This window comes from Dromiciops gliroides, chromosome 2 (genome assembly GCF_019393635.1).
Source record: "Dromiciops gliroides isolate mDroGli1 chromosome 2, mDroGli1.pri, whole genome shotgun sequence".
In the NCBI taxonomy this organism is placed as follows: Eukaryota; Metazoa; Chordata; class Mammalia; order Microbiotheria; family Microbiotheriidae; genus Dromiciops; species Dromiciops gliroides.
The window spans coordinates 589,694,619-589,707,047 of NC_057862.1; positions in this window are offsets into that span (position 1 = coordinate 589,694,619).

Sequence of the window (12,429 nt, forward strand, 5' to 3'; positions counted from 1 at the left end):
CTCTATCCATGAAATCACAGGCTTACTCCCTATACATATTGCCATATATTTCACATTATTAATTAAAATCAATAAGAATGAATAGAATTAAATTGGAAGTGTTTTATGACAACACTAAAAAAGCCCCTTGTTGAACAATACAGAATTTTTTTGCATACTATAACCAGTTAACATGAAAAGTATATTTAAAGTTATTTTCTTAAGAAATGCTTTTATATGAGAAAAAATTATAATACTTTGCATTGAAAATAATTCTCTCTGCAGGGCTCAAATCCCTTAATGCTTTTAAACTGCACCAGTGAGGAATATGTATTGCCATTTAATAAATGAGATCAAGTGTCTTGACTAATGTCTTAAAGAAAAGCAAGGGCAGAAGCAGGAACAAAAAAGCAGATCTCCTGAATCTCACTCCGTGTCCATGTCTGGCAAACTAAGAAACTCTATTCCTAAAATGCATTAGCATTCTGATATGAGATTCAGCATGGGCAAAAAAGAAATCAAGGGAGATGAATAACATGGACAAAAAGAGATGCAAAGACTATAGGAAAGGAGCAACTTCACCTACACAGCAAGTCCCTGCTGTTCCTATCACTTTTAACCCTGAAGTAATCCCTGTTTGCAAAGCTTTTGCACAACTTGGTTCATATCCCTTGTACTAAGATGTGTTCAGTTCTATTCTACCCTTTGTATTCAAGAAGTTGCTCCCAGATATATAGAAGCCATTTTGACATCGTCCTATGCTTTCAACTCCACACTATTCTTAGTAAAAACAGGATTTTGTCTGCTACAACATTCATATACCAGTGTTTTTATTTCTTCTTTACGACAAGGTGTTCTTTCCCTCTATGATATCCATAACCAGCAAAATACTGTAATTACTCATGTAATTTCTCTTTCCTCTCAACACCTCCCATCCCATTTTCCCCATTTTTTTTGGCTCTAAAATAGGAAGTAGAGCAAGGATAAGTTGTTCAAGTATACATGATCTTGTATACTACCCCTCTTGCCAACCTTCATTAACCTTTAAAATTCTCATCACTATTTACTAAAGAATAGTAATTCGCCCTGAGTTACATAGCAATTAGTGGCAAAGTTCATTGGTATTTAGATTTCCTTTTTTCCCCTTTCACTCCACAATTTCTCATGTTCCTGATAAGTTGTACATGGAGTAAAAACAGGTGATGTCTGGTTACAGTTATGGAGTTCATTTCTATATAGATGGTTTCCCATTGCTCTGAAAGAGTGACTATCATTTCCCAAAGGACTAACATTTGAAAATGACATAGCCAGGGGCAGCTAGGTGGTACAGTGGATAAAGCACCGGCCCTGGATTCAGAAGTACCTGAGTTCAAATCCGGCCTCAGACACTTAACACTTACTGGCTGTGTGACCCTGGGCAAGTCACTTAACCTCCATTGCCCTGCAAAAAAAAAAAAAAAAAGAAAAAGAAAAAGAAAATGGTATAGCCATAGCATTTAAGGTTCATGAAGTCCTTCATATAGTAGTAGGTTTTATAAAGTTCCAGGGAGTCAGGTATTACAATTATTTTCATCCCCATTTTACAAATGCAGGAAATGAGAATAACTTTAAGTAATGTACCCATGGTCACAGAGCCAGTAAATGTCAGAGGTGGGATTCAAACCCAGGTTCCTCCTGACTAGTCTAACACTCTTTTTTATAGTATGGATAACACCTTGGGCACACTTACTTCACCATTTTATAAATTCATGCCATTTCTTTTTTTGTTTTGTTTTGTTTTTTTTGTTTTGTGGGGCAATGAGGGTTAAGTGACTTGCCCAAGGTCACACAGCCAGTGTCAAGTATCTGAGGCTAGATTTGAACACAGGTCCTCAAATTCATGGCATTTCATCATTGTTTGTAAGCTAATTCTCTATAACAATTAAATAGGAAAACCTATACATGGTGCTACTAGGTACTCTGAAATATAAGAAAAAGATATGACTCTTGCCCTCTATTATCTACACTTAAACACTGATGGGGATAGTCAGTGGTGATGTAAACCAATAGGTGTGTGAATTAAATAAATAAACATTTAATTAGCTTATATTTGCATGGAAAGTCCATCCATCAGGACGGATGAACAGATCTTTTGTAAATTATAGTATTAGAGGGCAGCTAGATGGCACAGTGGATAGAGCAAAAGCCCTGGAGTCAGGAGTACCTGAGTTCAAATCTGGCCTCAGACACTTAATACTTACTAGCTGTTTGACCCTGGGCAAGTCACTTAACCCCAATTGCCTCACTAAAAAAAATTATAGTATTAGAGAGTTTTCTAAAGGCACTAATAGGATGATAGCTTGAGATCTGGAAGGGATCTTGGAGGCCATCTGGCCTAATATCTTCTATATACAGATGAGGAAACTGAGGTCCAGAAAGGTTAGGAGATTTGCCCAGAGTCACAGGTTAGTTATTTACCACTGCTCACACAGAAAGCACGTGACATAGACAAGACATGATCCCAGGTCTTCTTGACTCAAAGGCTGGGCCTGTAGGCACTACTCCATGCTGCCTCTCAAATAAATAACAATAACCTTATAAAAGCAAAAGGGTAAACATATAAAACCCTGTCCTATTGGGAAAGCTGTAATATTCAATGAGAAAGGGTTTGGAATGGACTTTATGGGATGCAAAATGCCAAAAATGTAATCACATGATATTCTCCTAACTCTTGGATATTGCCATTATTCAGCCTTTGACTTGGCAGCCATGTGAGAGGGGAATACCTATGTAATTTTCTAAAATATATTCACCAATATAGTGTGCCTATTCACAATAGTTGTCTTAATAATAATTTGGAGAAAGGGTATGCTGATATTTCTACTGTTTCCCTCCAAAGTATGTGGGAAACTCACACTTAAAGGAAGGAAGGAGGGAAGCTTAGTTTCATTCCACTATTGATCTATCAGACAAGAACTTAATCAATCTTCTTTATAAGCTATTAAAGCAGAGTGAGAGGAATGAACTCACCTGATGCATTCAGCATTGATTGCCTCTTTCTAAGAACTGAATGTTGGTCTTATCTACTATTACAGCTGGGATTCCATTTTTTCAGAAACAAGATTTTCCCTCATTAGTTACTTTAAAATACTCCAATTAACACTTTTTAAAAGTATTTTTGATAATACATCAACACAGAATGAATATCATGACCTTTGACTCTGCTCTTAACCTGTTGAAAAAAAGCAGGAAATGGCAGGAAGGGTTTGGCAAAGGAATGCTGTGAGAGGCAGTGCTACCTGCTATCTCACAGAACATCAAGATGGCTCTGGTAACTCGAAGTTATTGTTAAGCTCTTAAACTCAGATCAATCTCAGAAATTTAAAGGGTAACCCAAACCAGCTGTAAACATGATTTTGGTGCATCTGTACTTCGGTTCCAGCTTCTATATATGTGTAGCCTTGGGTGAGATAACATACTATTCAACATTTAACTGTCTCATAAATATGGACAGAGAGGTCATTTTATATTTATGAGGCAAATCCAGGGTGCTAGTTGTTGTATGGTAAAAGGCAAAAACAGGACCACAACATTCCCTGTGATTCTTTTACAGCACAAATCTGAAAATTGAAAGATGTTCCCATGCACAGCCCCTAGTCATTCTTTCCCCTTTCTTAGTCCATTAATTCACTGTTGCTCAGTCTTGGAAAAAACTAAAGCAACTGGTCTCTCGAATCCTCTATTTGGACAGTGCCTTCACCTCATATTTGAGACAGAAAATCCTCCTCTTTTTCCTTTGTTCCCAGGAAAGGAGAAAATCTTTAATCTTCCCAACTCTCTCTCTTCCTCTCTCTGCGTCTCTCTGACTGTCCCCATCTCTGTTTATCTCTGTCTCTATATGTCTCTCTGGGTGTCTCTGTATCTGTCTGTATCTATGTCTGTGCCTGTCAGGCTGTGTCTGTGTGTTTTTGTCTCTGTCTTTGTTTCTCTGTCTCCTCTCACTGTCTTTTTCTATCTGTTTCTCTCCATCTCTGTTTCTCTCAAACACACACACACACACACACACACACACACACACACACACCTCATTCTATTTCTGTAGTTGCTGCAAAGATCGTATTTACAAAGACTGTATTACAGACAAGATTGTGACAGGATCTTCTATACTAATGCAACTGATTTCAGCAGACTTCCAACCATCCAAAGATTCAGTTGAAACTTTTCACATCATTACTAATAATCCATATGTGGCCAGAGTTTGTAGAAGGGAGCAGGAAGAAGCAAAAGGCCTAGGGCCAAATTCCATATCAGAACCCTCTCCTCCCCCTTGATATTTTCTGGGAGCTTCACTAAAGCAGATTAGGGATGGATTAGATTTAGCTAAACTGTGGAGTCCAACTGAAGGAGCTCTGTAGTTGAGCTTCCTCAGAGGTTTCTTTCCATTACTACTTTCACTGCACCCTCCCCCTCCCCTGCCCCTACCAGTGAAATGAGTCCTTTGCTATTAAATTTGTAGATTTTCTTAGAAATTCAATCAGTTAATAATGCGCACATTTCCAGATTACATATCACCTTCAGGAAGATGTGATGCCGTATGGGGTCTAATGTTTATTTATTGCAAAAGTCAAGAATAGCTGGAAGTCCATTAAGAGAATGTTTCAGCAGATTATATTAATTTGTAATTAATTTTCACTGGTATTTATGAGAGAACCCTTTAATCAGCATAATTCAGACTTTGAAAATTATAATATTAACTAATATTAATTAAATAATAATTTATAAATTTCAATAGTTTTAATTATCTCTTGATTAAATTACCTGTTAGTCAATTCCACACTGCTTTTGATATTAATTAGCTAACTTAAACATGATCTACCAAAACTACTCTCCTGAGGATAAGGCATATTGTCTAAACAGGTCAACACTGAGCTACTTAAGAATGTCAATTTCAACTGTACTGTTGTGGAAATTAATTGTTTGAGGCTTTGACGGTTTCCTTCTAATTTTACCAGTGGGTAAGGACTTCAAGATATACTCAGGGTTTCCAGAGGCCCAAATTTGAAGATATCCTGTATTCTCTTATTTCCCTCGTCCCCTCCATTTCCCTCCCAATCCTTTCATGGCATTTCCCAGCCTTCTGAGACCTAAATTAACATCAGCCTATTAATCAGCCAACAAGAGGTGTCAGAGGAAAATGAAGCTGCAACCTTACCACCCTCTAAAGACAAACCGCATTGCCTCCACTCACAGTCTACTGTCTCCAGCAGATGAGCTGGGAAGCCTCAATGTTGAAACCCAATTTAGGGCTCCTCTGTGCTGTGATAATCAGACCAGCCTTCATTTTGGGCTGTTAAGATTTAATTTAAAGCCACCACCTTTAAATTTTCAAAAATGTGTGTGGTATTAAAACAATAAAGCTCATCCAAGCAACAAGGAGTTATCCTGTTCCCCACTCCTCATTCCCCAACCAACATATACCACTTTAGAAATTCGGGAGTCAAATTTTCCTAGCAGTTTTTGTCAAATAGTGAGTTCCTATTTCAATAGCTCTGGGTTTTGTGTTTTGTGATTTGTGAATAATATAGCTTTAGAAAACATTTGCTTCTGTACATTGTGTACCTAATATCTTCCACTTATTGATCTATCTTTTTTAACCAGTGCCACATTGTTATAATAATGTCTGCTTTGTATTATAATTTGAAATCTGACACTGATAGGCCCTTTGTGTTTCTTCTTTATTTTCCTTATTTCTCTTGAAATTACTGACTTTTTTTTTCCTACCTATGAATTGTGTTATTTTTTCTAGTTCTATAACAATCCTTCAGTGATTTGTTTGGATTTGTATTAAGTAAATTTATTTAGTAAATATGGTCATTTTTGTTATATAGGCTCATCCTACTCCTGAGCAGTTGATACTTTTCCAATTATTTAAGTCTGTGTTTAGCTGTATAAAGAATTATTTACAGTATAATTTATATAGTCCTTGTATGTATCTCGGCTGAAACACTCCCCACCACCTCTTATAATCTGTAGTCATTTTAAATGGAAATTCTTGCTTCACTCTTGAATTTATTGGAAAGGATTCTAGTTTATCTCCATTACAAATAATTGTAGCTCTTGATTTTAGGTATATATTATTTATTGTTTTAAGGAAAGGTCAATTTACCCCCTGTTTTCTAGTTATCTTAAGAGAAATGGCTGTTGTATTTTATCAAAAGCTTTTTCTTTAACTATTGATATAATGATAAGATTTTTGTTAATTTATAATATGGTTAATTAAGTTTGCAATTTTCCTAATATTCAGTCAACCTTGCATTCCTATTATAAATTTAGCTTGGCAGTAGTATATAATTTTTATGATAATGTTAGAGTTTTTGTGTATATGTTATTTGAAATTTTTGCATCTATGTTCATAGGGATGCTAGTCTATAGTTTCTTTTTCTGTTTTGATTCTTTCTGGTTGATAAAACAATATCATATGTATGCCATGGAATGAATTTGATAGGGTCCCTTCTTTTGGTATTTTTGCAAATAATTTGTGTAATATTTGAATGAATTGTTCTTTGAAGTTTTTTTAAACCACTTGTTAATCTTTCTGGTGCTGCAGTTTCTTTTTTCTGTTTTAAATTCACATATGGCATTTCTTAATTTGGTTTTCATTTGTTTAAATTCTCTATTTCTTGTTCCATTAATTTAAGTAATTTATACTTTTATAAATATTCATCTTTTTCATTTGAGATGTTGATTTTGTTGATATACAGTTTGCAATATAGTTTCTAATAGTATTCTTTATTTATTTGTCATGAATTCTTTTGCATTTTGGATACTAATAATTTGCCTTTCTTTTGAACACATTCGCTAATGATTTATCTACTTTATTACTTTTAAAAGGAGTTTCATTTATTTTCATTTACTTTTATTTATTCAATGGTTTTTATTTTTAATTTTATTGATTTCTACTTTAACTTTGCAGATTTCTATTTTAGTGTTTAATTTGTTTTTTTTAAGTTTGTTGATTTTTTTAGTATTTGTAGTTACATTGACAATTCATTGATTTGTTCTTTCTCTTTTTTAGTTAATAAAAGTATTTGGAGTTATACATTTTCTCCTTAAGAGAAAGGTTTTGGCTGCTTTCCAAAAAATCAAAATGTTTTCTTATTGTTGTTATTATTTTAATTTCCATGATATGTTTTTAGACCTAACAATTCTTTAGGATTAGGTTGCTTAGTCCTCATCTGATTTTTATTATTTTTTAGTGGTCCTTTAATATTATTTTTTTGCATGGTAAACAGTAAAGGATGTACATAACATTTTTGTTTTTCTACATTTACTTGTGAGGTTTTTCCTTTCTTAGGTATCAGCGACTTTTTTTTTTTTTTAGTGAGGCAATTGGGGTTAAGTGACTTGCCCAGGGTCACACAGCTAGTAAGTGTTAAGTGTCTGAGGCTGGATTTGAACTCAGGTACTCCTGACTCCAGGGCCAGTGCTCTATCCACTGCACCACCTAGCTGCCCCTATCAGCAGCTTTTATAAAGATGTAATACACAGCTCAGAAATATGTGTGCTCTTTTCTATTTCCATTCAACAATTTCCAGAAGTATATATTTTATAATTTTTCTAAAATTCTATTAACATCCTTAGCTTTTTCCTTGGTTGATTTTTTTTTTGGTTAGTTGATACATATTGAGGCCCCCTATTTTTATGGTTTTATTGTCTATTTTTCTTAGTAATGTATTTCTTTTTTTCCTTTAAGTATTTAGAAGCTATGCCACTGTGTGAATATAAGTAGTGAAATCAATTTGTTGTCTATATTACCTTTCAACAAAATGTAGTTTCTTTCCCTCTTTATCTCTTTTAAGTCTACTTTCTTATTGCCTTGTGTGAAATCTTACTTATTAACCCCATGTACGCATGTGCATCTGTTTGTGTGTGCGTGTGTGTGTGTGCGTGTGTGTGTGTGTGTGTGTGTGTGTGTGTGTGTGTGTGTGTGTGGTCAGCAGAGGCATTAGAGACTTTGGTCCAACCCCTTATTTTAAATCTGTGTACATCTTTAAATTTCAAGTGTATTTTTATAAACAACATATTATTAGATATTGCTTTCTAATCCATTCTGCTAATTTCTTCTGTTTTATGGGTAAGTTCATCTCATTCACATTCAGTTAGGCTAGTTAATTGCTTATTTCTCTCCTTTATATTCTTTTATGTTTTTTCTTCTCTATACTTATTTTTCATTGTTTATTTAAAATTATTTTTTCTTTTTCTTTTAACTTTTTTTTTTACTATCTCCTATCTTAGCTTAAGGTATGCTTTGCTTATGCCTAATCCTTCAACGAATCTAGGCTTCTTATATTTACCTCTCCCCTCTTCCTGTTCCTTTCTGTATCCCTGTTGAGTTGAACATATTTCTATGCCAAACTACTGTGTGTGTTCTGTATTCTTTTGAACAGTTTAGATGATAGTGAGGTAGTGAGTGTTCTCCCTATTCTTTTCATGTTTACATACAACCTGATTTTGTGACTTAATAAGATTCATCATCTCTTCTTCTATTTTCACTTAAGTTATGTTTTACTCTTCCCCCTTTTCTTTTTTGTCAAAACATCTTTAAAACACAAGAAAATGATTTAAAATATTTAACCCAACACTTCATATCTAATATAAAGCTAGAGAAAATGTGAAATTTATTTAGATCTATGGATAAGAGAAAATGCCATGACTAAAAGAAGGAACAGAAGATCAAAGAATATAAAACATAATTTTGATTACATAAATTTAAAAAGATTTTGTACAAATAAATCTAATAAAGACAAGATTAGAATGGAAATAACTGGGGGAAAAATCTTTGCATCAATTTTCTTTGATAAAAATCTCATTTCCAAGATGTGTAAAGAACTAACTTAAATTGGAAAAAAAATCTATTCCCCAGTTGACAAATAGTCTAAAGATATAAATAAGTAGTTCTCAAGCATATAAACCCAGGATACCTATAGCCATATGAAAATAATTCTACAAACCATTACTAACTAGAGAAATATAAAGTAAAAATTTCTGAGATTATAACTCACAGCCATTACAGTGGAAAAGATAACAAAAGATGAATTATAGAAAATATTAGAGGGGCTCTGACAAAAAGGATACATTGATTCACTGTTGGTGGACTTATGAATGGGTACAACTATTCTGAGAAGTAATTTAGAATTATACAAAACATAATTAAACAAATGTATGCCCTTTAATCTTACTCTAACATTGCTAGACCTGTACTCAAAAGGGATTAAGGAGGAAAAAGAGCCCATATGTATAAACATAGTTATAGTAGCTCTTTTTGTGGTGGCAAAAATATTCTGGAGCCTAAGAGGACTTGTAACAATTAAAGGATGATTGAATAAATTCTGATACCTAGATGTTATAGTGTACCATTATGCTATAAGAAATAAGAAAATAGAGGATTTCAAAAAGTCATGGATAGACTCAAGGTTCTGTACTAGACCCTCTTCTCCCTCAATACCATTTCACTTGGTAATGTCATCAGTTCCCACAAATTTAATTATCATGTCTAAGCTGACAATTCTCAAAAGTAACTATCCTGCCCCAAACTCTCTGCTGACTTTGAACATCTCCAACTGTCCAATGCCTTTCATACATCTCAAACTAAATGTTCAATAAAATCTTAAACTCAACATGTCCAAAACTGAATCCCTTATTTTTCTCTCTAACCTGCCTCCCCCTTCCCTAAGTAGTGTACAACAAATCCTCCCAATCCCTCAGGTTCACAATCTAGGAGTCATTATGGGCTCCTCACTATGACTCACCCCTCCCCACCTTATCTAATTTGTTGCCAAGGCCTGTGTATTTTGCCTTTGCAACATCTCTCAAATATGCTCCTTTTTCTCCTCTGATACTGCCACCACTCTAGTGCAAACCTTCATCACCTCATATCTGACAATAGCCTGCTGATGGATCAGTCTTCCTCAAGTCTCTCCCCATTCCAATCCAACCTCCATTCAGTCACTAAAGTGATTTCCTAAAGTGCAGGTCTAATCATGTCACCACCCTAATCAATAAACTCCAGTGTGCTCATCCAACAACACCTCCAGAATAAAAAATGAAATCTTGTTTGGCATTCAAAGACCTTCATAATCTAGCTGTCTCCTACCTTTCCAGTCTTCTTAAGCCTTTCTCCTCTACAAATACTCCTAGATCCAGTGAAATTGGCCTCATAGTTGTTCCACAAACAAAACATTGCATCTTTTAGTTTGGGGCACTTTCTCTGGCTTTTCCCCATGCCTGCAACACTTTCCCTCCTCTCTTCCACCTAGTGACACAACCCTGGCTTTCTTTAAGTTCCAACTAAAACCTCATCTACCAGAAGCCTTCCCCAACCCCTCTTAATTCTAGTGTCCTCCCTCTCAATTATTTCCTACTTTTCCTGTATATAGCTCGTGTATATATTTGTTTGCATGTAGTCTCCACTATTAGATTGTAAGCTACTTGAGGGTAAGAACTGTCTTTTGCCTAGTTTTGTATTCCCGGTGCTTATCTTAGAGCCTGAAACATGGTAAATGCTTAAAAAATGTTCAGTAATTAATTGATTGACTTATATGTACTGAAGCAAAGTGAAATGAACAGAACCAGAAGAAAAATTTACGATGCAACATAAATATTATAAAAAGGAACAATTTTGAAGACTTTTTAAAATGGAAGAATAAAATGAGCAGAACCAGGGGAATAATTTATATAATAACTACATTGTACTTTGAAAGCTGTAAGAACTGTGATCTATATAGTGAACATTTTATGATTCCAGAAGACCAATGATGAAACATCCTATGCAAAATAGAGGGGTATTAGATTTAAACTGTAGAAGGAGACATATATGTTTCTTTATACAACCACTGAAGGAATTTGTTTTACTTAACAATGCAAATTTATTACTAGAAATGTGTTTTTCTTTTTTTCTTTTTTTGCTCAGTGGAGTAGAGGTTAGGAACAAGAGGGAAAAAAAGACCAGTTTTTTTTAATAGAATTACAGGTGCAAAATGTTGCATTCAATTTCAGATGTCACTGTATTATCAGTTTTACATAACAGTTTTACTTTGTTAGAAGAGGCCTCCCACAAAGTGAGAGTAATATGCAAATATTTATAATGCCAAAACAATACACATCAATAAATCTTTTATTTTAATTGAATAGGGAAAATTTAAAAAATTAATTTAAAAGTCACATATTGCAGTACCCAGCCATGAGGAGGGATAATGCAGAATGCTCCCCACCTCTTAACAAAGTTATATTAGATTTAGGGTACCAAATGAGAACTTTTTTGTACATGGCCAATGGGGAAATGTGTTTTACTTGATATATCATGATCTCATTCACACAAACCTTTTGAAAGTGGAGCACTCACTAACTAAAAGTAAGAGGTTTTTTTTTCCCCCATTTGTTTACAAGGGTTTTCCTGTTTGGTTGGGATTTGGGTTTGGTTTTGATTTTGTGGTTTGGAAGAGATAAGAGAGAAAATATATTTCTGTTAAATTAAAAAAAATTAAAACTAAAGGAATTATTTTTGGGGGGTGGGGCAATGAGGGTTAAGTGACTTGCCTGAGGTCACACAGCTAGTAAGGGTCAAGAGTCTGAGATTGGATTTGAACTCAGGTCCTCCTGAATCAAGGGCTGGTACTTTATCCACTGTACCACCTAGCTGCCCCTACTAAAGGAATTCTTTAATAATTCTTTCAAAATCAATCAGGAAGGTGATCCTTCTTATTAAAAATTAACATCATAAAGAACAGCTAAGGGACACACCTTTAACAATTAAAGTTAAAGTTTTGAAAGAAAATTAAGGGTGATGTAATTCATATGTATAGTATATTATCTAAAAGCTACCTATATAATACATATTGCCAAAATAAAATTAAACAAAACAAATTCTTTCATATTGATTTATGCTGTTGTACAGGAGTGGTATCAAACTCAAATAGAAAAGGAGGCCATAAACCCTACAAAAAGATCCCCGGAAAGTAGCATATTGACTTAGAAAACCATATATTAGGATTATCTATGTTCTATTGTATTTTTTATTTATTTTATTAAATATTTCCCAATTACATTTTAATTTGGTTCTAGTTGTTCCCAGGAGTGTTGGATGCCATGTGGCCCAGGCCATGTGTTTCATACTTCTATTGTAAAGGACATCATAGTCTTAGCTATTAAAGTTTCTTATTCACTAATTGATATGTCATGATCTCATTCACATAAACCTTTTGAAAGTGGAGCACTCAAAAAAAAAGAAAGAAAGAAAGAAAAAGAAAGTGGAGTACTCCCTAACCAAAAGTAAGAGGGTTGTTTTTTCTTTTGAAAAAAATATTTTTTTTTACCTTTGCCAGGTATAAATTTTGATTTTCAGCTATTCATTCTTCAGAAGATATTTTATGCTTAAAGGCATCTAGGTAGCACAGTGGATAAAGCATCGTCCTT